This window comes from Triturus cristatus, chromosome 1_2 (assembly GCF_964204655.1).
Source record: "Triturus cristatus chromosome 1_2, aTriCri1.1, whole genome shotgun sequence".
Taxonomy (NCBI): Eukaryota; Metazoa; Chordata; class Amphibia; order Caudata; family Salamandridae; genus Triturus; species Triturus cristatus.
The window spans coordinates 702,294,959-702,320,934 of NC_140580.1; the positions used below are offsets into that span (position 1 = coordinate 702,294,959).

At 43.5% G+C, this 25,976-nt stretch overlaps 1 protein-coding gene across 6 annotated transcripts in view; it reads right to left on the reverse strand.

Annotated features, from left to right (window-relative positions):
• KCNMA1 (potassium calcium-activated channel subfamily M alpha 1) overlaps positions 1 to 25,976 on the reverse strand; it is a 1,447,720-nt gene that overhangs the window by 1,413,239 nt on the left and 8,505 nt on the right. The gene's annotated exons all lie outside the window — the stretch shown is intronic.

The following is a 25,976-nucleotide window of genomic DNA, read 5'->3' on the forward strand; positions in this document are numbered from 1 at the left end:
AGTATTTGAATTGATAAAGCTGTGCTTAATTTGTGCCAGTGGTTGCAGGTGGAGGGAATTTTCAGAGTCAAGGACTTGCTTTCCATTAACTCATCAACAGGCCTTTGCCCATAGCAAGAGATAGAGAGACATACATGGGTGAAAGGAGAAGAAGAAAGATAGAAAACTGTATCAGAGGGAGTGAGAACAGATTAAAATACCCTGCAGAGAAAAGATAAAGAGACATGAAGATTAGTTTGGTGAACGAAAGGGGCATGAGGTGGAATCATTGCAGCTTTGGCATTCAGCATCGCTGGCATGTGCCAGTGCCAGCAAAACTTTGTGGGCCCACATTTTGGGCCTCATTTACAATATTTTGATGCACAGCAGCACAGCAAGCCTTTCTGCTGCACTGCTGTGCTTCGAAAGAAAAGGGCAGGAATCAGCCGTATCTACAAGATACAGCACAGTCCTGTCCTTTCCACCTGTGCTGGCGAACAATGGGCTGCCGTGCGTCAACCAACGCACCCTTGCGCGGTGCAAGGTCTCTGCATTTTGTGCAGGAAGGGACACTTTCCTGTACAAAAACAACCACAAGAGGCGTTTTCCTCTTTTGAGGTGTGCTGCAAAATGCCACACACATAGAAAAGGGAAAAACAAGAAGAAATAAATGTATTTCTCCTTGTTGCACTTCATTTATGCCTTCCCTGGAGAGGCGTAGGGTCCTGAAGCATCCCCAGGTTTACAAAACCTTGCAAATCTGGGAATGCGTCAGGTTCCATGGGTGTTGCATGGGAACACCCACAGCAACACCCATGGAACTCCCCTTTCACGCAGAGTAATGTGTGAAAGTGGCACATATTTTCAAGGTCATGAAAAGTCACACAGGGTGACTATAAGTGGGCTTGTAAATATGGACAGGTTCACTGCGCAGCCGGTGCGTCTAAAAAAAGTGACGCACCGCCGGGGCAATGGGCGAGTAAATAAGCCCCTTTGTGTTTTTATACAAATTAAGAACTGATTAGAAACATGGTGGCATACGATGCAATCAATGGCATCGATTCTCACGGTATTATATTTGCCGTGCACAGGAATTGTGATTATGGATTAAATAGCGCAGGAATTTCCTGGGAGCATATCCCAAGCGGTGCTACTCTTCAACCCAGAGCTTATGAATCGTAGGCACAGTGGCTGGGATGGGCTCTGCTTCCCAGCTGCACCTACAGTGCTTCTGTTGAGGACACACACACTTCTTAAAAGCAGGTATATGATTTGCTGGTGCAGACAAATTATGCCTTTGAGCACCAAGCCGCACCCGAAAATGTTGAAATAGTTGATGAGGTCATCTCCGAAATAATCGGATTTTTCAAACTTTAATTACAGCGCAATAAAGCCGTATCAGGTCCCCGTGTAACGCCAGTACATGTTGTGATCCAACTCAAGCAGCCACCTTGCAAACATTTTTGCATAGCAAACATTCTATTTTGATCACATTATGCCTTTCACACTATTGTATCATTCAGGAAGAATACAACAAGCCACTAGATTGTGTCAAAAAGTCCCAAAATACATAATGCTACGTATCACTTAGGGTGTTGCAGAATCAGAACTTGTTTGAATTCTAGTGTACTCTAGGGGTGCATAAATATGTGGAGTTACGCAAATGGGCTAATTGGTTTCCACTATTATCACGCTTAGTATGTCGCGCACCATGCTGAAAAAGTTTGACAAGATATCTGACAGTGAAAATCTTTTCCAAGAGCAAAATATGACGAATAATTATGTAATGCTAAATATCACAAATTTCTCACAGTGTGAAAGTTTCAGATTTCACGAGTGTGATTGAAAGTTTACACAGATGTAGGGGCATACAATAAAGTGGTGGAGCGCGGGTTAGCTCCAAAATAGCTAACGACTCAATCCGTACAATAATACGGTGCACCCCTGCGTTTCTCCCTGCTCTGGCGATAAATTCAGCTAGCTAGCGCCAACACAGGTACCCTTGCACCATAGTGTAGGGTGCCTGTTTTATGGAAATTATTGTTAATGTGCAGGAAGCTGCCCCTTCCAGCACATAGACAATACAGAATGGCGATTTGTAACTGCTATGTATGCTGCATTGTGCATCACACATAGAAGTTGCAAATCATCATTTTTGTAATGATTGTTTAAATGAAGGAAGGGACACCTTCCTGCACATAAACAATCATTTATGGTGTTTTGCTGTTTCGATGTGTACTGCACAATGCAGCACACATAGAAACAGCAAAAACGAGGAGAAATAAAGCATTTCTCCTCGTTTCGCCTGTTTAGGACCTGGTTTTCCCTGGTCTTAATTTTGGTGCTGTCTCCTATTTACGCCACCCTTGTAAATAGGAGGCAGCATCAAAATTAATGGGTGTTGAGGGGGAACGCCCACCGCAACATCCATTTCTCACCCCTTTCACACTAAGTATAGCGTGAAAGGGTGCCTTATTTAAAAGGAGGCGTTAAGCCACATTAAGTGGCTTAAAGTTGCCTTGTAAATAAGGTGGGCCGTTTTGCCACAGGAACGTTGTTTAAAGTGACATTCCTGTGGCAATAGGGTCTTGTAAATATGCCCCTTTGTGTGAGCCTTTTGTAGTGGGTTAGGAACATGACAAATCAATTTTAAAAAACTGAGCGGCTTATCTACCAGCCCCTTGTGCCGCTGGTGCGTCACTTTTAACATGGCATGAAAACGTGACGTAGCGGCTGCACAAGGGGCTTGCAAATAAGCACCTTAGAGCCTTATTTACAAGATATTGCCATAGGGGAGCGCCACAAGCCTTCCTGCAGCACTGCCCTACGGCAAATGAAAAGGGCAGGGAACCCTCCCTGCACAAAAGCAATCACAAGAGGCTTTTTCCACTTCTATGTGTGCTGTAGAATGCAGCACACATTGAAAAGGGAAAAATTAGGAGAAATAAGTGTATTTCTCGTTGCTCCTCCCTAACACCTACCCTGGGGAGGCGTAATTTTCTGGCGCTGCTTCAGAGTTACGATTCCTAGTAGATCTGGAGTAGTGTAAAACGTCATGGGTGTTGCTGTGAAAGCCCCTAGCAACACCCATTGCACATCCCTTTAATGCAGAAAACGGTGTCGAAGGCAATGATATTTACAAGGCCGCATTAAGCCACGCAAAGTGGCTTAGTGCTGTCTGGTAAATATGGAGCAGTCCCCAGCGCCACCGGAGCACCGGAGCATTACAAAAAGTGATGCTCCAGTGGCGTAGCCTCATTGTAAATGAGGCCCTTAGTATGAGATTCTCTCCCTATCACCATCTGCACTCCGTACAGAGACGAAGGGGCATATATACACAAGGAGTTAATGCCACCAAAACATAACAGTTTCTGACATTCCGGTGGTAACTCCTTTGCCTTATTAACAAGGCAGCGTTAGGCCACTTAACGTGGCTTAACGCCGCCTTGTAAATAACGCCCCTATTCTCGCAGCGCATAGCGTGAACGAGTGTGCAATGGGTGTTGCAGTGCGCATTCTGCTTTTTTCCGCTGCCCCATATTTACAGGGTATGAGGCAGTGCCAAAAATACCACAAGGGAATACCTAGTCTTAGGCAGGTGATGCAAGGAGATATGTTTTATTTCTCCTCATATTTTGCTCTTTCCATGTGTGCTGCATTCTGCATCACACATAGATAGAGCAAATCATCTCTAAAGATTGTGTATGTGCAGGAAGGTGTCCCTTCCTGCACATAATCAATTGCCCTTGCAGCGCAGGCACCCTAGCAAAATGGCGCTAGTGTGCCTGCACTGGCGCAAGGCAGCGTTTTTAGCCAGAGCGCTAGGGGTAACGCAGGGGTGCATCGCATTCTAGTGAATACAGCGCATCCCTGCGTTTTGAAACTGCCGGAGTGCGGCTTTACCAATGTTGGCGTAACAACGCGCTCCGCCAGTTCCTTGTAAAGATGCCAGAGGCTTTAAAACAATTACATCACCTCAAAACCAGCTTTACAGATAAAAAAATATTTGTAATTTGTGTATGTAAAAAACGTATCATATTGCAAAAGAACTAACGCATTGTTGTGCCAAGAAAGCCTAAAACATCTCATTTTGACGGCGAGAAATGTCGTACACTTAAGAGTGACATAAAAAATCTGCAATCTGGACACAGACAAAGGCTTCTATTTACTGATAAGCCAAAATACGTTTTAATAAATGATTTCTCACAACAGCAGGTTTAACTGCCTCAAGGCCCCGAAGGCGCGGCGGCCCTGCTCCAGACAGAACGAGCTCTTCATTTCAATGAGGCGGGTTGAGTTTCCAGTCTGCCTGAATCACCCCATTAATTCACAACAGGTCGATTTATAATTCATCAGTCCATCTCTCCACACAATGCTAGGCCTTCAAAGTGTCAAACACATGACGAGGCGCCTATTCCAAGGCACCTTTCAAAGTTCTGGTCATTGTACACTCACGACAGGGCGTATTTTCAGTTACGCGTGTGTATTCGCTTGTGCAAGGTAGTGTGCATAAGCTGCATCCTTCAAAGTACCAAACACCGCACAGCAAATAACATTCTGTCAACATGTACACATAGAAAAGCAGCAAAGGGTGACTATTGTTGGGCGTGAAGCTTTGGTGCATGGTGACTATTACTATGGTTAGTTTGTGGGGTGACAATTTGGGTTAGGTTTAGGATCAGGGTAGGGCAAGGATTAGGTTAAGGGTAAGGTTTGTGAGGTTTATTGTTGGGTTTAGGGTGAGGTCAGAGGGTTAGGGTCAGTCTTAGAGATAATAATAAGATTAGGCTAAGGTTAAGGGTGTAGTTTTTTTTAGGATTCAGAGTTAGGTGTTAGGGTTAGGATTTAGGATGCAGAGTGGGGGTTAGAGTTGGGATTGTTTTTTGAGTTTTTTATTAGGTTGTAGGGATACTTTTAAGTTTGGTGTCTGCGTTAGGATGAGAGTAAAGACCAGAAATATAGTTCGGCAAACAGGGTACTCCAATGCAAATGCAACCGAGTACCCATCCTGCCACACACTTGCTCTGCCCGTCTAACTTGAAGATGGGCAGACCGTCAGTATCCAGTTGAAGGAACCCTTGTTGGTTCTGTTGACATAATCCTTCCTCTGATGGCCCTACGAGGGAAGGAAATTATACTGTTCGCCCTATTTTGGGTGGAAGTCGTAATGTCTGTTTTTTTCTTGTCCATCACAGGCAGGAAAAACCTGAAAGGGATGGGCAGGAAAAAGGCTAGACCTCCAGACCCAAGGACAAAACTTCCAAGGCAGAAAGGTCATTTATTTTTTGTTTTTCAAAAAATACCGCTTTAAGAGTTTCTTTTTTAAAACAAAAAAAGTTAAAAGTTTGGTGAATGGCCCTCAAAACCGATGGTAGCCATCCACCAAATATTTGGTACATTGAAAGAAACCACAGTGATGTTGGTTCCTTTTAATGTACAGAGAGGACCCCTAGGTCAGCGGTCATCTCTATATTTGTTAGCCGGTAGTTCATCAGGGTCGCGTAAGTAATGTCCTCTGCCACACTGACAGATTGCTCTCCATCTGCCAAACATTAAATCAAGACCTAAAAGTTAGTAATCTATGGCAAGATTTAGTAAATTTTTTTAGCAGTTGTCAAACCGGCGATTTGCCTGGTTTGTGTCTTTGCAACTGTTAAAAAGTTTAGTACCATGTACTACATCTATTTTAAGACTCCCTGAAGGTTTACCAAGCCTAAAATGGGTTTAGAAATGGATTACAAACTCAATTTGGAGGAAATGCTGTTGCCGTCGCTTTCAAATTTCGATTACTATCCATATGATCCAATGTTTTTCGACCTTACAACTAGTTGCAAAGTATTGAAAACTTACTGAACCCCCAAGTTGGAGTGGTAACTCATTGCAAAAGCGTAGGGGTCCCCTTTGGGCTCTTTCCCCTTTGTGACTTGGTGACAAAAGTTGCATGGTTCCAGGGCAACTCTCACTGACACGTTTAAAAAGAAAAGAAAGCCTTTAAGGAAAATCGGGTTGCTTGTTCGAAAATAAACCTTTGTTTAAAAGCAGTTGCAGGAATGGTGGTCTGCTGCAGGCCACCATATCTGTGGTTGTGATCAATCGGAGTGAGTTGCAATTCTGCGACCTACCTCATGAATATTGATTAAGTATTTTGGACCACAACCCAAACACAAATTGTGAATGCTTTTGTGACCACAAATTACATAGATCTGGCCCCTACTAGAAATCAGTTTTGGTTATTTAAAAGGCTCACTGCTTCAAATTATATGTAATATTGAATGAAGGAAGGATGTTGTGTAGACCCTAATCTACATACTTTGAAAATAGTGGGCCCTGGTTCAAATGCTGGCCTTGCAGTTCACTACCTGGAAACTGTGTGGCTTTGGGCAAATTATTTAATGTCTCTGTATCTAAAAATGTGAATATGAGAAATGTAATTGTGAAATTATGAGATCCCTGCTTATACACAATCTTGTATCATCTACCAACGGCCCCACAATGTACAGTGCACCGCTTGTCCCCGGTTAGATATGTACCATATAAACACCAATGCAAGAAAAGAAGGGAACATTGGAGGAAATAATAATAAGTGAGACCCTTCAAAGGTAAACCAGGCGACCAGCCCCAATTTAACACAAGTTTTTAGGTTCGGTGAGTCTTCCTTAGAAGTTCCAGCCTTTCAGAAGCTATTTAAGCCCATACATGACTCTGGTTTGGACCTCAGCACTTTCGGAGAGGTTTCCAATGACATCTCAGTTTGGGAACCAGATAGTTCAGAAGGTACCAAACTTTAGTGGCCTGCAGTTCATAAAAGTCCAGTCATGGTCAAAATATTCTGGTGCCAGTGAAACCCACAGTACATGTTTCAAATGCTACACCCTCACATTCCATTTGCACTAGGATCCAGGGAAGAGGGACTTAGATTCAGGGTCATATCAGGGGTGCAATGCAGGCCCGTGCATCCTATGTGGCGCAGGGGGGCCCACAACCTTCCAGGAGGCCCACAACCCTACAAGGGGCTCCCCATTCAGCCCAAGGCCAATGAACATCTGCACAATATGAGATACTCAGGGGGCCCTCTACACATTCTGCAGGAGACCCCATCATGTTGCATTACACCACTAGGTCAGATCACATATTCTAACCATGAAATATCCAGAACTGTGGTCTTATAAGAGCAACTGAACTGATTAAGGAATAAGGGCAACCAGCCTCATCCACTGGGACTCTAAGAGGCCTGCAAGAAATGGCAAAACTGTGGAGTCCATCTTAGGCTAGAAATGGAGGATGTGGGTTGCAGCAAGATGGGGGGTGGGTCAAAGGGCAATCCAGGCCTGCCAACGAGAGCAGTTTTATGATGTTCCAAGTTATCCTTGAGCATCAGATGGAGCAATTGTCGTGGATCAGTCGTTGCCGAATGGCTGGATACACTTTTGGCTAAGGGCAGGCTTACCTCATTGAGTTACCCTCAACGCAGATCCAGAAAACTGGGCCTTGACATTTGCCCTTCAGGGTCAGGCACCTCCCCCCTTTTCCAGGGCTGAACAGCTACAGTCTTACCAGCCAGGCATGGCAAGAGGGGTCTTTCAAAGGCTAACAAGAGATAGGTGCATCTGCCTGGATTTTCTCTCCTGAGAGGGAACGGGCAAGCATGCACTGATCAGTGGAATGTATATTGAATAGATATAGGCTTCTATGGATTCAGGACAGCTGCACTGCAGGACAAAGTCTGAGGCCTCAGATGACCACAGGTATTTGCATTTAGGAATGAAGGATCAGCCATTCCAAGGAAGGGTAAGGTATCTTCCATATTGTACAGCTGGCTGGTCTGTCAGAGCAGACAATCTAGCTCACATCAGCTCTTTGCTCTCCAGAAGGAGCCTGTGGCAAGGGCTGAGTGTACTGCACTGCTCACCTAATCGGGCAACAGGTCAATACAGTGGGAAGATATATGGAGAGATATCACATTTACAAATGCAACTGAGAGATAATTAGCCTTTGGCTGCTGCCTTTATCTTCCCATCGAGATGCACACACGGCAACTAATACATGCACATTCTGCCATGAAACAAATTAACACAACTGACACCCCAGAAACTGCACACATTTCAGAGCTCAACAGGTACACTGATGAGGTGTATGGACCTCAGTCATAGGGGGCAGAACAGATGTTATACAGAGAAGCTCAGTAGCCCCTTGCGTTGGGGATACCATCAACATGAACCATGCTGCTCACTAGATTCTAAGCTGCCAAAATCACCAGGCCCCCCATAGCCTGATGAGATGGCAGCAGTCACTCTCTACTACAGATGGGAACTAACTAATGAAGAACCACACCCCTACACATGAGGCATTACCAAACAAATGGAGTGTACCAGATAAGCTCAGAGAAGGTCAGTCCACCGATGAAATAACACACAGTATCACCCAGAGTGTCAAATGAAAGGGCACAAGAGCATGGCTATCCACATTCGACGAGGGCTGTCACCCCTATGTCTGACCAATGGGCACCATAATTGGAGGTGAAAATAAAGCACACATTGTTTTTTCAATAGCTGATATCAGAAATTAATGAGAATGTATTAAATCCAGTAAATTACAGATGTGAAAAAAAACTGGGCAAAAATATGTTTAGCGAAATATCTAATGTGACAATAAAATGTTATTCCCACTCTGCTACAATGTCCCCTTAAGAAGAAGAGTAATACGTGCGTACAATAGTGAAGCAAGCCTGTGTGCCCACATACCTGTGTAAGTAAATGAACATAAATGTATTATCTCTGAGTAGAAGACGCGAGAGGGGCCCCCCTATTTCTGTCAATAAGATAAACATGGGGAATCCATTCATGATCCCTATTCTAATGCCTTCTGGACAGAGTCACAAAAAACGTTCTGGCCATAGGTTTTACCAATAATCTGAAAAGGATGGATTAACAAATGTGATTGTCACTACGAATCACAGAATCTGGATATTTGGAATTTTAGAGGGTAAAATCCACTTATGAAAGTCAGAAATGTGCAAGGTTTATGGATTTTTCACTTTTGTAAACTTAATAAAGGGTAGGAAAAATGACAGTCTCTAGGTAAAGGATCGGAAGCGTGGTTATTTGAGAATGATGGGAACCCTCACAATGTCCAAAGTTTGTGGATAAGCACAAAAATGTCCAATTGCTTTTTCCACATCAGCACCCTTAAATGACTCCAAAAAATTTGGTATAAGTGTGCATTAACAGTGTGAAAGAGTCCGGAGCACTGTCTATATGTTCTCGGGCTGCAGGAGGAAGGGATTTCTAAATTAAAAAAATGTTTTACGTAGCCTAAATTTCAATTTGTCCCGTTGTGGACAATTTGCGCTATCAATATTAGGAGAAAAATTATAAGGTCTGGGGCTAGTGGCCCTGCCGGGTGGGACTGCTATCTCGTTCTTTAATAAAATAGGACTCTGATGGGTGAGGGAAAAGAGTTTCCATTGAATAAGAACTAGTACACAAAGGCCTGGTTCTTAAAGCAGCAATTTTACAACATAAAATAGCTACTTACTCTATAGTTAATTAAGACATACAATTTAATATTTTATAATGCTTCTGCTGAATTAATCAGATGAAATACCACATTTTAAATTATTAAGACTGGTTTCAACAAGATCTCTTCCATTATGGGATATCTAAATAGGCCATTATGCTGGTTCGTATCCAAACCTGTGCCCGCCCGACTACCTTGAACCACATTGGGACATTAGCAGTAAGTAATCTTGCCACTAGAGATTAAGTGGCATTTTAGCCAAATACCCTGTGGGTGGTGTAAGATAAACTGCTAGTCTCACTATCAAAGCTCTCAAAGGGTACACTTCCAAATAGTGCTGGAACACTATTCCAAGAGCGCTAATATAGAACTACATTGTAATATAGGTAAAGTTTTTGCCATTCTAAAATCCACTAATGTTTACCTTGGGAGTGAAATGTAAGTGGAATTAAGAATAGTAGGTATATACTTAACGAAGCAGGGGCTGGACAATATGAGGTTATTGTGATGCAATATGTTACTTGTGACATAGTGATCTATTACCCTTCCAAAATATCTTGATCATCAACAATGCATATTTGTGGAAGTAAAAATAAACTCCCGCTTGACAGCTTTGGGGAGATCTTTCTCCTAAGATATGAATCTCTCTATCCCCTTCCATATTGGAACTGCCCCATCTTTTGCCATCTTCAAGAGAACTCTAAAACACTGCTTCATTGAAAACACTATAAAGCCACAACACCTGTGCAATTATCTCGACTGGTCATTCAGCCCTTCATAAACCAAGGGGTCTCTACTCCAATAGGATTAACTGCTTACTTAAACTGGTTATTATGCATCGAAGATGCACATTTTATTCTGAGAAATATGTATGATTAACCTTGTTCTATATCTACACATGGACAACCATCGTAAGACCACCTCTTTGGGGGCAATCAAAAATATGTATATGTTTTTCTAAGACATATTTATTCAAAGTGCATATAACCCAGTAGCCATTGTTTCTGCTTGCCTAACACTTTCCCCATTACAAGTCATTCACAGAAAATGATAACCATATTCCTGAATTATATTACTAAACTATCTATTCCACGCATTTATACATTGCTATGTCCCATCGTATGTAAGTACATATTACTCTCTTAGTTCTCGTTATTTTTTTAATCATTTGTAGGTATGTTATGTTATATGTTATGTATTGTTATGTTTCCTTTAACATACTTTAGTATGTGTGTGTATGTGTTTGCTATGGTGTTTTATTACCTATTGTACAGTGCACTGTAACCTGCTCTGGTGAAGTTTCTGCCACATAAAACCATGTAAAATTAAAATAAATACATAAAAATGCACTGCTTGAATGGGCAAGACGGTGCCCCCAGCTAGTGTTGCCTACGCTGCCCACCCAAGATTGCCTAATTGTGAGATCTGGTCCTCCTAGGAGAAAGGGACAACAAAATAAAAATTATTTAAAGTATCAATTAAGTGGGACAAAACATGCTTGCACTTTTTTGCAAGTGTTGCGCACATCTAGGTACAGAACAGCAGAGCTGGACAAGCACACATATGGGCCTAAACTCCCATCATGCTCCAAGACATCGAACAATTCATCTTTCTGGACATCATCGAAGTCACATTGCTTGAAAGATGGAAAAAACAGCTGATTGCAAGACTTGCTAAGAAAAGCTTGATCAATGAGCAGAATTGATACGTAAACCCAGTTAATTACTGGATTATTGGCATCTTAATAAATTTACAGCCAGGGAGGGTATTAATAGGTTGACTGCTCATGGTTCCTGCCAATGTGTCGATACCCTGATGGTATGGCGTGGGCTGATTACAAGCTAGGCAACATGACAGATTGGGAGCACAACACCCGACCTACAAGTAGAAAGTGTTCATTTACCTATCAGAGGGCCTGTTACATATCCACCTCCCCGGAAGTCCTTTCTTCAATAAGCACACTATTCCTATGTTCCTAGAATTTGCACGGCGCACGTCCACCACTTGTGTAGTCTTCCTGTCTTCCAAGAGTCAGGTACCCTTTATGGCTCTGGGACTCAAGCTTACTGGGTTCAAGGTGTCCTGTTGTTTTTGTATGAGGTTAGAAAAGATCTGTCTGGCCAATGTATTGGTTAATACTGGATTGCTGGCTAGATACGATGTATCCGACCTGTCCAGGGCTTGCATCTTTACCTCTGTTTCCTATGTTTTTAAGAATGTTTAACTCCTAAAGGCTAAACTATGCACCGGAAAGAGACCTATACAACTATATTCAGATTAGCACATGCTGGTAGAAAGGGACTCTTCGCCTGAGAGGTTTTAGTAGCGTCTCTTTGCAGCTTCCAGCTATCCCAAAATGGTCCATGTTAAAATAGTCTGTACATGCATGGACGCAAGTTCGGGATTGCTAGAAGCAATAACTGCTCCCATTAGCGTGTGCATTGGTACCCCCGACTCTGCCTTCTGACCCTAGTCTCTGGCAGGAACAAAAGGGAAATGGGCTCTAAAGCCCTGTAAATAGCACTTCCTGTAGTTTGCACTTCCTGTCCCAGCCCTTGAGAAGCATAAAGGAAGTGATTAATCGGCTAAGTGTGGAAGAAGAGGCCTTCCTTGTGACGTCCTCTGGAGGTAACGATGACGTCACAAGGCAGGCTACCCCAGCAATGCCGGTTAAACTATGCACAACTGTATGCACTGATTCTCTTAACCCTTTAGGGACTGCATCTTACCATTGTCATAACTCACCTCTTCTAAAATGTCACTGGACTGTAATTCTCCATTTTAATTTTCAGCAAACTATGTGAGGGCGAAATCTATTTTCTCTTGTTTAGAGTGAAATGTGCACTGGCTGAAGCTACGGAACTTTACAGCGAATGCAAAATACAACATCTGTTCTTATCGGAGACATACTCTTCCACTGCTGATATTTTTATCAGCACATTTTTTTTTGCAATTGTTTCTTTTTTCGTGGTACCTGATGAATCAGCGCTGTGCTTCGCCAGAATTTTCCAACCTGTGCAGAGTCTTGAAAAAAGACTTCAATGGCTTGCATTTTTTTCTGTGGAACGCATTGCAGTTTATACAACAACAAAGCACTTAGTTGCATCACTACAGCTTTTGATTTTATGTTAGCCAAGCAATTGCCTGCAATTACACGAATCAATTTTAATCTGCTTGTAAAGTTTGTTATGCAATGGCATATTGGCAGAGGGCGATTCCCGCCATTTTTTCCAGCAGCTCCTATGAGTCAGTAACTACGCTGATGACCTAATTTCAGACTATCAGTTTAGCAGCTGACTCGATCTGACAAGCACACTACATTGGCTTGGAGGCGCATTGAGTCAGCATCCACTTACCAATGCAGTGCGCATATAACACTGTTGAGAGTGCAGAGTCACTCCCTATCATGCTGGAAAAGGCCTTCAAGAAGTCCCGCCCTTCTCTCCTCTCATTGGTTGAGCCGGCCGGGCAGTCTCAGCCAGCGAGACTAGGATGTTGACACCTGAGGAGTGGGGGCTAGTTGATGCTGATGAAGGTAATGGGCTTTCTCCTGTCTCTCTTCTGGCTCTTCCTGGCACAAACAGCCGTCCTGCTTGTGCCCTTCCACCAGCTGCTGACCACTGCTGCTTCCTGCCCTGCTGCTTGGCATACCTGTGATCTCTTTCAACCCTCCAGGAAGCCCAGAGCTAGGCTTCAAGAAGACGCGGGGAGACAGAAACCCCCCCAGCCTACCTGCAGCTGACCTACAACTGAAGCCCCGAGAGCTAAACAGAGCTGCTGTGGCGCTGCAGCAAGGTTTAGAGTTGCGGTGCTGTCTGTCCAGCGGTGTCAGCTCTCCTAAAACAAAGCACTAGGGGGCATATTAGCAAGGACATGCGGTATTTTCCGCAAAATGCGCTCAGCGTGTTTTTTTTTATCGCCGCCTATCGCTGGATATTATCGCAGAGATAACACGCTATTAGCAACGTTTATCTCTAATGCTATAAAATATCCAGCGATAGCGGCTAAATGAGTGAATATCGCTGGAAATCCAGCGATATTCACGCATTAACACTAATGGGGACCTAACCTGACAATCCACCTCCCATTGATTACACAGGTAAGTAATGTTTTGAGCAGGTGTTAGATTCTGGGGATAATTGCGCTTAGCGTGACTTTTTTTATCGCACAGCCTGCGTTGCTAATAGGCGATAGCTGTGTTAGCGACTGCTTTCAGTCGCTGACAGTTTGGGTACGCCCACTTTGCATGTCATTAGCGATAAATATCGCTGACATGCAAAGCGGGCCCCAAACCAGTCGCTATCGCCTGAAAGCTGTCGCTAACTGCTGTTAGCGACAGCTTGCTAATAGGGCTATGAATAAATCGCCGCTTTAGCGGCGAAAAATGCCGCTAAAGCGGCGATGAAGCCCTTGCTAATATGCCCCAGACGAGTGCAAAAGGACCAGCATCACAACATGAAACCCATCACAATGAAAGATTGCATATAATTGAAACTGTAAGTCAATAGTGATAAATAACTTGTTCTTTATATAGTGCTTGAGCCCTATGTTTTACCATGAGGCCTGCAGTTTGTGTCACTAAGTACACTGATTGTTGGGCCTGCAACTACAATATATCAGAGTGGTTTAAGCCATGTGTGCATCACTCCAAAAAAAGAAAATAGATGCTTATTGTTTTTTGGTTTTTTTAACGCTTCTTAAAATTTGTGTTTCCACCGAGTATAAAGAAAACCAGTGTACCTTACATTTGAACATGTGCCAATATTACAAAGCAGCTAGAGAAAGTTTTCTTTTAAAGTCTGTGGCATCCTGTCATGTCTCATTCCTTCACTTCTCCAGGACCCCTGCAATAGTGCTGCTTAAGTTGAAGGTGACTTTATTTTACATGAAGTCAATTGTAAATACTGAGCTGGATGATAAGAACATAATCAGTGGCTGCTGGTGAATTGTCTCTTTGCTCAGCTTTATTGTATTTGACATTTGATTGTCTTTGAAAACACAGATAATATAGCGGGAAAGAAGCAGCTTCAAAGGCTTCATTATAGCCTTAGAGCCCGATGTAGCTGGTTCTACCGTGCATTAAAAGCCCGCTCTAGCACTCGGCACGGGCTTTTAGCAAGGGAGTGGGCCTTTAATGGCCAGTAGAGCCCTCTACGGAAAGCTCTAACGCTATTCGAACATTCCGCCTCTAGGGGGCAGAATGTTCACATTTTTTAAACAAAGGCCTCGCGGAGCCCAAGGGGGTTGATATCCCTTCGGGCTTTGTGAGGCTTTTGTTCACAGCAACAGCTGTGAACAAACACTGGAAAATTGATGCTCTGGGCTTCTATCAACCTTGAGAAACCCGGAGCACTCCATTGTCTTCAATGGAACACTCAACATCCCAATGTTCTAATAATGTTTGTAGGACTGGCGCAACACCTGCCTTCCCCCAAGTTGCAGCGCTACAGTAGAACTTTGAGAAAGAGAGGATCCCCGCCACTCAGGTAAAAGATGATGCAGTGCAAGGTGGTGACTGTGGGTGGGGAACGATGAGTGTGTATTTGCGTATGTGTGCATGCATGTGTGTTTGTGTGTGTGTGTCAGTAGATGGATGGCTGTTACCGACATCTTCAATAGATAGCCGGCATTGAACCTTAGCATAGGATGGACATTTGCGTTAGCCAATGGGCATTCTGATGTATGTTGGTGACACCAGTCTCTGTTTAGCATCTGTAGCACTTGGTGAGCATTCCTCATACTCCATGCTCTCCTCGCCCTCTGCTGTTTCTGCCCTGCAGTCTCTCTTCCCTGGTAGAGTTTGCAGGCCTTGAATACTCCCAGTCACAGTGCAGTGTAGACAGAAGGGCTTCTGCCACTCTGCCCACAGCTGGTTTGAGCTTTGCTTCAAGACCAGCCAGGAAGAAGCCAAACAGCAAGAGAGGCAGCGTCAGACGAGGTAGTAGCCAGAAAATTAAAATACCCCCACTTTGAACCAAAGCTATTATGGCACCAAGCAAGTGACGCAGGTAATTTTTATCCCATCATTCAGTCTGTCATGATTCCATCCATCTATCCTCCTAATCATATCCAAACATATCCACCCATCTTTAAACCTATCCATCCATCCTTTCATTTATCCATCCCCTTTAATCCCTCCGCCTTCTCACTCATCCGTCCACCTCTTTACTCCATCCATCCTTTCACTCACCTATCCATCCACCCTTTCACTCACCCATCCATCAGTTTACTCATCCATCCACCCTATGACCCATCCACTCATTTACCCTTTTACTCATCCACCCCTCCGCACACAATGAAAGCAATTCTAAAAGTAATTTTTACGAAAGGAAACAACTCATGGAGTAAAAGCCTGCACACTGCCTGCACTGAACTGCACCTTGATATGACCATATGGCAGGATTTTATTCTTCAGCCTGGTACTTTAAAATCTATATTAAAGAAACAAGTCAGACTACTATCCAAGGAAGGTGACATGAAGGAACTGGAGCTCTCGAGCAGTAACATCGGGATATTAGCAAGCTCCAACGAAGATCGACTAAGGCAGCCATATCTTGACGCCACCCTAAACAAGTCAATTTTAAAGCAAATCCCAACAGTGACACTTATGGTATTGCCTAAAAAAGATATCAACACGCGCTGGAAAGCTTTAGAGGCGGTCTCCACTTGAAGACTTTGTCAGCAGTATGCGGAATCCATGGTTCATCTGGTTTGCACATGTCATAGCTTGACCCATGCACGTCGCACTTTAATGAAACCTTTGTTCTTAAAATATGGAAAGCGCACTTGCACGGATGCCAGGAAACTTCTTTTTAGTTTGGAGATCCCAATGGAACTGGCCAGATTTGCGAAATTTGCACACAAGGTGAAAGAACTTTTAGGCAAAGCCACGCACGCCGCACTTTACTGAAACCGCTGCCCTTAAAACATTGAATATGTATTTGCACTGAAACCTTTTTTAACCTGGAGATTCCAATGGAACTGGACAGATCAGCGAAATTTGCACACACGGTGAAAGACATTTTAGTCAAAGCCTTAGTCACGGACTAGATCTAATTTATGGGTTTAACATCTGTTCTTATACCGATTTTATGTGTTTCGCAACTCTTAAGCGCTGTGCTTTTAGATCTATTTTTTATGCTTTAGTGACGTATATCAGATCTGTCAAACAATCAACTACAATTGAAGAAAGTAAGAGTTGGAGACATTTTGCTTGACCTCCTTTGTAACAATGTTTGTTAATTGACACAATACAATGTAATTCATTCATTCATCCATCCATCCATCCTTTCACTTATTCATCCATCCACCATTTCACTCATCAATCCATTTATTCCGCTTTCATTCATCTATCCGTCCACCCTTTCATCAACTCATCCATCTACCCTGCTTTTCACTCATCCAAACATTCTTTCACTCATCTATCCTTTCGCTCATCCATCCACCCTTTCACTTCCTCCATTCGTCCAGCTTTTCACTCCATCCAACCATCCACTTACCGTTTCAATCATCCATCCTTTCACTCACTCGTCCATCATCCACCCTTTCACTCATCCATCCAACCATTCACCCTTTCACTCATCTATCAATTTATCCATCCTTTCACTCATTCATCCGTGTATCTATCCATCAACCCTTTCACTCGCTACCCTCCCACCTTTTCACGTTAACTTTGAGCTTTTGTCTGCCGCGCTGCAGACAGAAGAGGCCCATCAAGAACCCAACCCCTGCTGCAGCTGCTAAAGCGGGGGTTGACAGCATCCCTGGCCTCGGGGAGAGCACAGATAACAATGATCAATCAGCACATGAAAGCACGTGGCTAGTGCTGCGCAGAGACAAAGATTATGCGGAATAAAACAGTCACCAAAACTGTGCCTTGGTACAAATCGAATGGTATCAAAGTTCATCGGTAACCCAGACAACCAAGTACCTTTTTAACACTCAGCAGTCACGTGGCCCATATGTATAGCCATTCTGAGCATTAACAGTCAAATGGAAGACAGTTACAGTGATAGGGTACAGGGATCAAAGTAAGCACTGAGAGAGTTATAGTGAGCACGGAGAGAGTGATAGTGGGCACTGAAAGAATACACGGATAATAGTAAACAGTGCCAGACTGCATAAAAACACTGAACAGTTGGCGAGCACACAGCTTATACTTAAAACCTGCAGGGGGCATGAATAACATGAAGCACAGATATAGAATATGGATATTTGTGAACATTGGCATAGAACAAGACTGATAGTGAGTATGGACAGGGATAATAGTGCACAGTGGCCTAGTATCAGTGGTCCACTTGTTATACATGAGCACTGACAGAATGCACGGATAACAGTGAGCATTGACAGAGAGCATGAATGAGAGCAGCACCAACATCGCATATGGACGATAGTGAGCACTGACAGTGTGCACGGATAACAGTGAGCACAGACACAGAACATGAATAGGAGCAGCACCAACACAGCATATGGAGGATAGTGAGCACTGACAGTGTGCACGGATAACAGTGAGCACAGACACAGAACATGAATAGGAGCAGCACCAACACAGCATATGGAGGATAGTGAGCACTGACAGTGTGCATGGATAACAGTGAGCACAGACACAGAACATGAATGAGAGCAGCACCAACACAGCATACGGACAATAGTGAGCACTGACAGTGAGCACGGATAACAGTGAGCACAGACACAGAACATGAATGAGAGCAGCACCAACACAGCATATGGAGGATAGTGAGCCCTGACAGTGTGCACGGATAACAGTGAGCACAGACACAGAACATGAATAGGAGCAGCACCAACAGCGCATATGGACGATAGTGAGCACTGACAGTGTGCACGGATAACAGTGAGCACAGACACAGAACATGACTGAGAGCAGCACCAACACAGCATACGGACGATAGTGAGCACTGACAGTGTGCACGGATAACAGTGAGCACAGACACAGAACATGAATAGGAGCAGCACCAACAGCGCATATGGACGATAGTGAGCACTGACAGTGTGCACGGATAACAGTGAGCACAGACACAGAACATGACTGAGAGCAGCACCAACAGCGCATATGGACGATAGTGAGCACTGACAGTGTGCACGGATAACAGTGAGCACAGACACAGAACATGAATAAGAGCAGCACCAACACAGCATACGGACGATAGTGAGCACTGCCAGTGTGCACGGATAACAGTGAGCACAGACGCAGAACATGAATGAGAGCAGCACTAACAACATATTGATGATAAGGAGTGCTGACAGTGTGCACGGATAACGGTGAGCACTGATGCAGATAATAAATAAGAGTGAGTATGAACACAGCATAGGGATGATAGTGAGTGCTGACAGTGTGCATGGATAACAGTGAGCACAGGCACAGAACATCAATAGGAGCAAGACCAACATACCATGTGGATAACAGTGAGCACTGACACAGAGCATGAATAAGAGTGAGTACTAACACAGCATATGGATGATAGTGAACCCTGACAGTGTGCTCAGATAACAGTGAGCACTGACACAAAGCATGAATCATAGTGAGTACTAACACAGCATATGGATGATAGTGAGCCCTGGCAGTGTGCTCCGATAACAGGGAGCACTGACACAGAGCATGAATAAGAGTGAGTGCCAACACAGCATATGGATGATAGTGAGCCCTAACAGTTTGCATGGATAATAGTGAGCACTGACACAAAGCATGAATTATAGTGAGAACTAACACAGCATATTGATGATAGTAAGCCCTGACAGTGTGCACAAATAACAGTGAGCATTGACACAGAGCATGAATAAGAGTGAGTGCCAACACAGCTTATGGATGATAGTGAGCCCTGACAGTTTGCACGGATAATAGTGAGCACTAACACAGAACATGAATAAGAGTGAGTACTAACACAGCATATGGATGATAGTAAGCGCTGACAGTGTGCACAAATAACAGTGAGCATTGACACAGAGCATGAATAAGAGTGAGTACTAACACAGCATATGGATGATAGTAAGCGCTGACAGTGTGCACGGATAATAGTAAGCACTGACTCATAACATGAATAAGACCCGCACAAACACAGCATATGGATTTCAATTAGCACTGACCGAATGCACAGATAACAGTGAGCATAGACACAGAACATGAAGAAGAGCAGCACAAACATAGCATATGGCACCAAAATAGCATATGGACGCTATTGAGCATAGTGATAATAGTGAGCACTGACAGAGAGCCTGAATCATAGTGAGTACTAAAACAGCATATAGAAGATAGTGAGTGCTGACAGTGTGTACGGATAACAGTGAGCACTGACACATAACATGAATAACAGCAGCGCCAACGCAGCATATGGATGATAGTGAGCACTGACAGTGTGCACGGATAATAGTGAGCACTGACACAAAGCATGAATCATAGTGAGTACTAACACAGCATATAGATGATAGTGAGCACTGACAGTGTGTACGGATAACAGTGAACACTGACACACAGCATGAATCATAGTGAGTATTAACACAGCATATAGATGATAGTGAGCACTGACAGTGTGTATGGATAACAGTGAACACTGACACACAGCATGAATCATAGTGAGTACTAACACAGCATATGGATGATAGTGAGCACTGACAGTGTGTACGGATAACAGCGAACACTGACACAAAACATGAATAAGAGCGAGTACTCACATACCATGTGAATGACTCTGAGCGCTGACCCAGTATTTGGCTAATAGTGAAAAGTATAGAGCAATTCAGGAGATAGGGCTATCAGTGGAAGCAGTTAGAGATTGCGGGTAAAAAGCTTTAAACATTAACGAATCTATTACGTCCAATTAGGAGGATTCGTTTGGCTTATATGATATTTTATGGTGATGTGGCAGACTTTTATGATAGATTTATTTTTTAAAAAGGACATAGTGAGAATGACATACATTTGGCCAAGCACGTTTCCGAAAAATAAAATCTGGTACTTCGTTGACCAAGGTAATACTGTAAAATTTCCTTTGGGTCGATTTATGAATGTTCACCTACCTGACAGTTCTAGGTATGAACACATCAGGAAGGTAAAAGTGCCAGGGGCTGTTCCTTTTGGCCCTATCATCTACCATAACATAAAATGTACTTTTGTACAGCGCACGTATCACCCGAAAGTCTCAAGGCACTGAATAACAGATGTATATTGTTACCCAACTCAATGGTACTCATGTTATCAACCTCAGATGGATGAAAGGCTGAGTGGACCCGCCGGCATTAGAACCTGTGACCATGAGGTCGAACACAGGCCCCTACAGTGGATGCATTTGTCCACTGCGCCACCAGACCCGGCTTGACAGCATATTTCAGGATCATAAAACCAGGAGCGGCTCTGCATTACTGTTGTGTTTATACAGGGACTAGTCGCAGTGGACGTACTAATCCGTCACAAAGCAAAAAATACCATTCAGTAGGATTCATAGAACCTGGACCCATTAATAATAAGGCAAAAACTCTGCTTGCGAATCCTACCAGCTTTGAAAGCAGGGATGGAGGCGTGAGAGGGACAGCAGACCTCCTTCCCCGAAGAAGGTGACCTTTTTTTACCGCCTCTGATCCTTCGAAGGGACAGGTGATGCAAAAAAAAAAAAAAAAGTCTGCATCAAGCTAAGGGCCATGGTCCACTGGATTACCTTGTGCTGGCCCAGTTCCTATGAAGCTCACTCAGAGATTAGAAGATACCCCTGACAGACAGGTTCTATTTTGTGCAAGGATACCACCATCTTTGAGGAGTTTTAGGGCAATATTTATCACCCAGTTTGTGCCTCTTTTGCACCACACAATATGGTACAAGAGCAAAGCAAATCTTAAATCAGATTTTAGAAGCCACACAAAACCACTTTGCATGGCTCAAAAAATCTGGAGAACGCAACGCAGAGGTAATCGCTGTGTTGCATTACTTTGCCCTGGGTAGGTGTTCCATGGGCACTGCGTGGGTGTTTCCACCTAACTCCCATGTTTTTTTTATGCATTTCCAGATTTACAAGACCTTGTGCACCTGGGAATGATCCATAAAGATAAGCCTCCCCAGGAGAGGCGTTCTGGGGAGTAATGTGTTTATTTCTCCCCGTTATTTCCTCTTTCTATGTGTGCTGCAACACGCAGCACACATAGAAGGAGGAAAAAGCCTGTTCCTTGCTGCACAGGAGTGCCTTCCTGCACAAAAACAATCCTGCCTACAACACAGGCCATGGTGCACGGGAGTCTGCTTTGGTGCTAGGCTACCAAAATGGCACCAGCGCAAGAGAAAAGGAAAGGAATGTGCTGGTTTGGATGGATATGGTGCATTCATGCCCTTTCCCTGTGACACAGAACAGCACAGCAAGGAGATTGTCTGGGCTGCCCTGCACCACAAACATTATAAATATGCCCCTAGTATCCAATAAATGGTTTGCGACCGCTATCACGCTCAAAGCATTACCACACCTCGTAAATCGCTAGGAAATGGACACGCCCATCTATTTATAATGGATTGCAATGTGTACACTGTGACCTGCAAAGATATTTTTAATCAACAATGTTACTTTTTTTTTTGTAGTCGTCGGAGCCTGCTACTCTTACATTTGCAGCTTTTGCGCCTGTCTTGTAACATCTGTTATTAAGTCACTCATTCCCATAGGCACTGTAGCTCCGTGTACTCAATAAAACAATGTACCCTGTGGCTTGTTGTACTTGTCCCATTTTAAGTGCTATGGCAGGCTATGACGCCACTATGCAAAGGAAACACAGACAAACACAGATTCACACTCACACGCATTACCGAGGAAGTCGAGGGGGCCACTACCCACTTGAGACTCTGCCTCTTGCGAGTAAAGGCCCCTCACCTAACCCAGCATGTTTCATAAATGGCATTTTATACTTGATGTACCTGCATGCGTACATATTTCAGATATTCATGAAATCGGCTCTCCCAAGTGACAGGTGAAGCAGTGCCTAATTTGAGCCAGTGGTTTCAGGTGCTGGGCACCTGCACTTAATTGTCAACACCAGCACTTATGACAGTCTGCCACATGGTGACGATGTCCATCTAATTTAACAATGAGCACAACAGCTGTTTATTGATATACATTAAAAAGGTCTAATACCGGCAGCCCAAGCTATCCTTATAGTGTGGGGGCGCTGGGATTTGTCTGAATTATCACTCTTGTAGAGTGTGATGGTTTGTAAATGTGTTGGTACTGTCATTGGCAGCGTTGGTGTGGTCAATGGGTGGTGCAAACTGCAGTGGCCTTACGACGGGGGCCCTGGGACTTATTCTATTACAAATTAAGCACTGGGGTGAAGTAAATGAACATGTCAGAACCCATGCTCACAGCACGGGAAAAATAATATTTAGACCAGGTTTCAGAAAAAAACAGTGCACCTGTGTCTTGATATCAACAATATAATGAAAAACACATGTCCTATCAGCAGAAACAGAATTAAGTAATATAATGCTGTAGTCCAGTGTTAATACCATCATAGGATGAATAATGCAATTGTATTCAGTTAAACATTGCTTTAAGTGTGAAACGAGGCCTAACAGGACTTAAACCGCCTATGTTCACAACGTGTTTCCATCTCAGGAGAAAAGGACCACAGGTCAAAGGCTGCCGCTTCCATCTTAACTGCGAAGGCAGCTGTGGGCACCAAGTGGGTCTTCCTGTTGACCTGTACCTGCTGGAGAGCGGCCTACATCAGTTTAATGAAGTACTTCGGTTTGTTTTTCTTGCAGTTAGCACAAGATGAATTATTTAGTCCTCGTCTGCCATCTGCCAGGGAAACAACAGGGCCTGACGTTAGCTCCCAGAATTTCAATTTGTTGCAAAAAGCTATGTATTGTTCTTTTGAAACACGCCTTCGTTTAAAGTGGTTAGTGGACGTGGCTCAGTAGAAAGAATCTCATATGTCTTACACAAGAGTAAATTGGAAACAACTGGATTAACCAATCGGCAGAGCCCTGCAGAAGGACCCTGGGGCCTCGGTATGATGGTCTGAAACACAGTTGTCCACATTCTTGCCTGCAACGGAGCCAAACTCCCTGACTCTAACAATATAGCCCAGTAATAGGTTACCAGATGTGTGCACACTTCAGATTGCCTTCTCAGTATCTCCCCTCCATCCCCTCCTTCCCATAGCTTTTGACTTTTCTTTCTGGTGCACTAAAATCAACAAAAGAAGCGCTCACTCATGGGCTCTAATGCATAACTCCATGGAGGGGACTACTTTTCAGGTAGAGAGTATAGAGAGAACCCACGCACGGGGAAGAACCTGGTTGGAGAAAATGTCCACATGGGAATGAACCTCTGCATTCCTTCTTCACCCTTGTTTCGCTGCTAGCCAGTGTATCATTTAAAAACATCTAGTCAGTAACAGAAAAAAAATGATTGACAGCATACCTTGCAATTTAAATAGATTCTGGTCCACGACCAATTCCTGCACTTGTCTAACACTGAGGGCGATCCATCACGCGGCACGTGGAAGACTACCATTTCCACGGACAATTAAGAAACATTACAATTTCTTGTGTGTAAGAGAGCAACCTGCTTCCAATTAGCTTTCTCCCACCATAAAGTGTCTGTTTCCTGTAGAAAGGGGATAATGACAAGGAAGCTGACAGCAAGGATCTGCGGGGTAGGGTGGATGGCGATTAATCGTCTCACTGGGATTAGTGAAAGCTACCCATGTGCAGTCATCTCTAAGCATTGCACTCTGCGCTGTCAGTGGCCAAATGTGGGTGATGGGAATGGACGTCTGCCATTCACAAGATTCTTCTTGAGACCCAGAGACAGATGCACCAAGTAATTCTGGGAGGTCTGGAGATCTTTAGGGAATCAACATGGATCCCTGTCAAGAGGGAGATGGAGGGATCATGACTTGTGACCCTATCAGCAACTCTCCTAAGATAAATGCTAGATATAATGGTTAGCCTAGAATGGCAATTATTGAGACAGGAAATTGAAGTTTTGTACATACTTCCATAGGGGTCGTTTGCCCAGGGCTGCGCTTGGCTGGAATACATTTAGAGGTAGGACCAACATGTACCTTGGGTCTGCCTGAAACTGAAGGTCGATGTCCGATGACTGATGTCAGAATAAGAACACAGCTGTGGTCATTACGCTTGTCAACAAAATGCTTCCCACATAGGCCTAACTGCAGTTCAACACCCATCCACCCAAGGATACCATAGGGGTAGGGCGCTCCCTTTCAGCTCATGCATTTCAGCGTATATTTGAGGGTATGAAGGGCTATGTATACATACAATTACAGTACAATAGAATCCTTTTTTGACCTATCCAAGCAAGAGCAGCCAGCTAAGGAGTAAGAATCAGGATGTTTGTATATATTTTTAATGATGCACCAGGGAGGGCTTGCCTTCAGGTGCCTTAGAAATGCAGAACTTACATTATATGGATATGTCACACAAAGGCAGCATTTATCTCTAATCAGCAGGAAAAATCGAACATGGTCTAATTCATGCAAAGACCACATAAGGGCTGAGTTACTTCGTTCACACTCAAGCTGAAGTGCATCGTGATCAAATGTCAACACCACAGAGACACTTCACAGTAATGCTGTGGGCACAGACGGTCAGACCACTTCCGGGTCATGGCAGAGCTGACAACAAGACAGTGCAAAGTGGCAAAAAAGGTGCTAAGATTTTTATTACATATTATTTAGTTGTGCGGTCTACATAGCTAAGCATGCAAGTCGGCTGTTAAATCTACTCTCTGAGTTGTGGTCACTTTTGTATAACTTTGAAGAAGGGGGAACTTTTGTGTAACTCAAATTTCTCTGGAATGACCATACAAATCTTAAGGTTATCGGGTAAATAAATGTGTATTTTCCAAGTAACTTCCACAAGAGAGTTTAGCTCACTTAAGTGTAACAACATACCAACAAAGTTCCCCAAAATATTTATGATACCCTGTATTTCTCCCTTTCTGGCCTGTAGCTGGTAAAGTTCCGCTCTTTATACTAAACACATAGACGTATTAGGCAGGGTATAACAAATGTGGCGATTAAGGTAGTTTTATACTATTATACTTAGAACCTGAAGCTTCCGTTGTTCAGTGAACTGTATTCTATGCCTATTTCTTCACTTAATGTGCCACCTTCTATCATACAACCAGGGAACAAATCTTCCAGCTATTCTAATCTTTTTGTTCACTATGCTTTCCAAGAATAGTATTTTTACTCATATATGGCTGCATCCGACACCGTACTGTTTTTTTCTATTTATTTTCTACTTGTTGTCCAGAGTCCATGTTTTATAATTTTGTAGTGTTTTTACTCTGCTTCTATAGAACTCTGTCGCCAGCTTATATCTAGTTTTCAAGCCTTCGCTTTTTAAAGTGGAAAAAAATGGTTAAAAAAAACACTTTCAATAGAAACTGACTCAAGGCTTTGATGACTATTTGAGATGAGAGTCTAAACACTTGTCTTCCAAAAGGACATGCTTAATAACT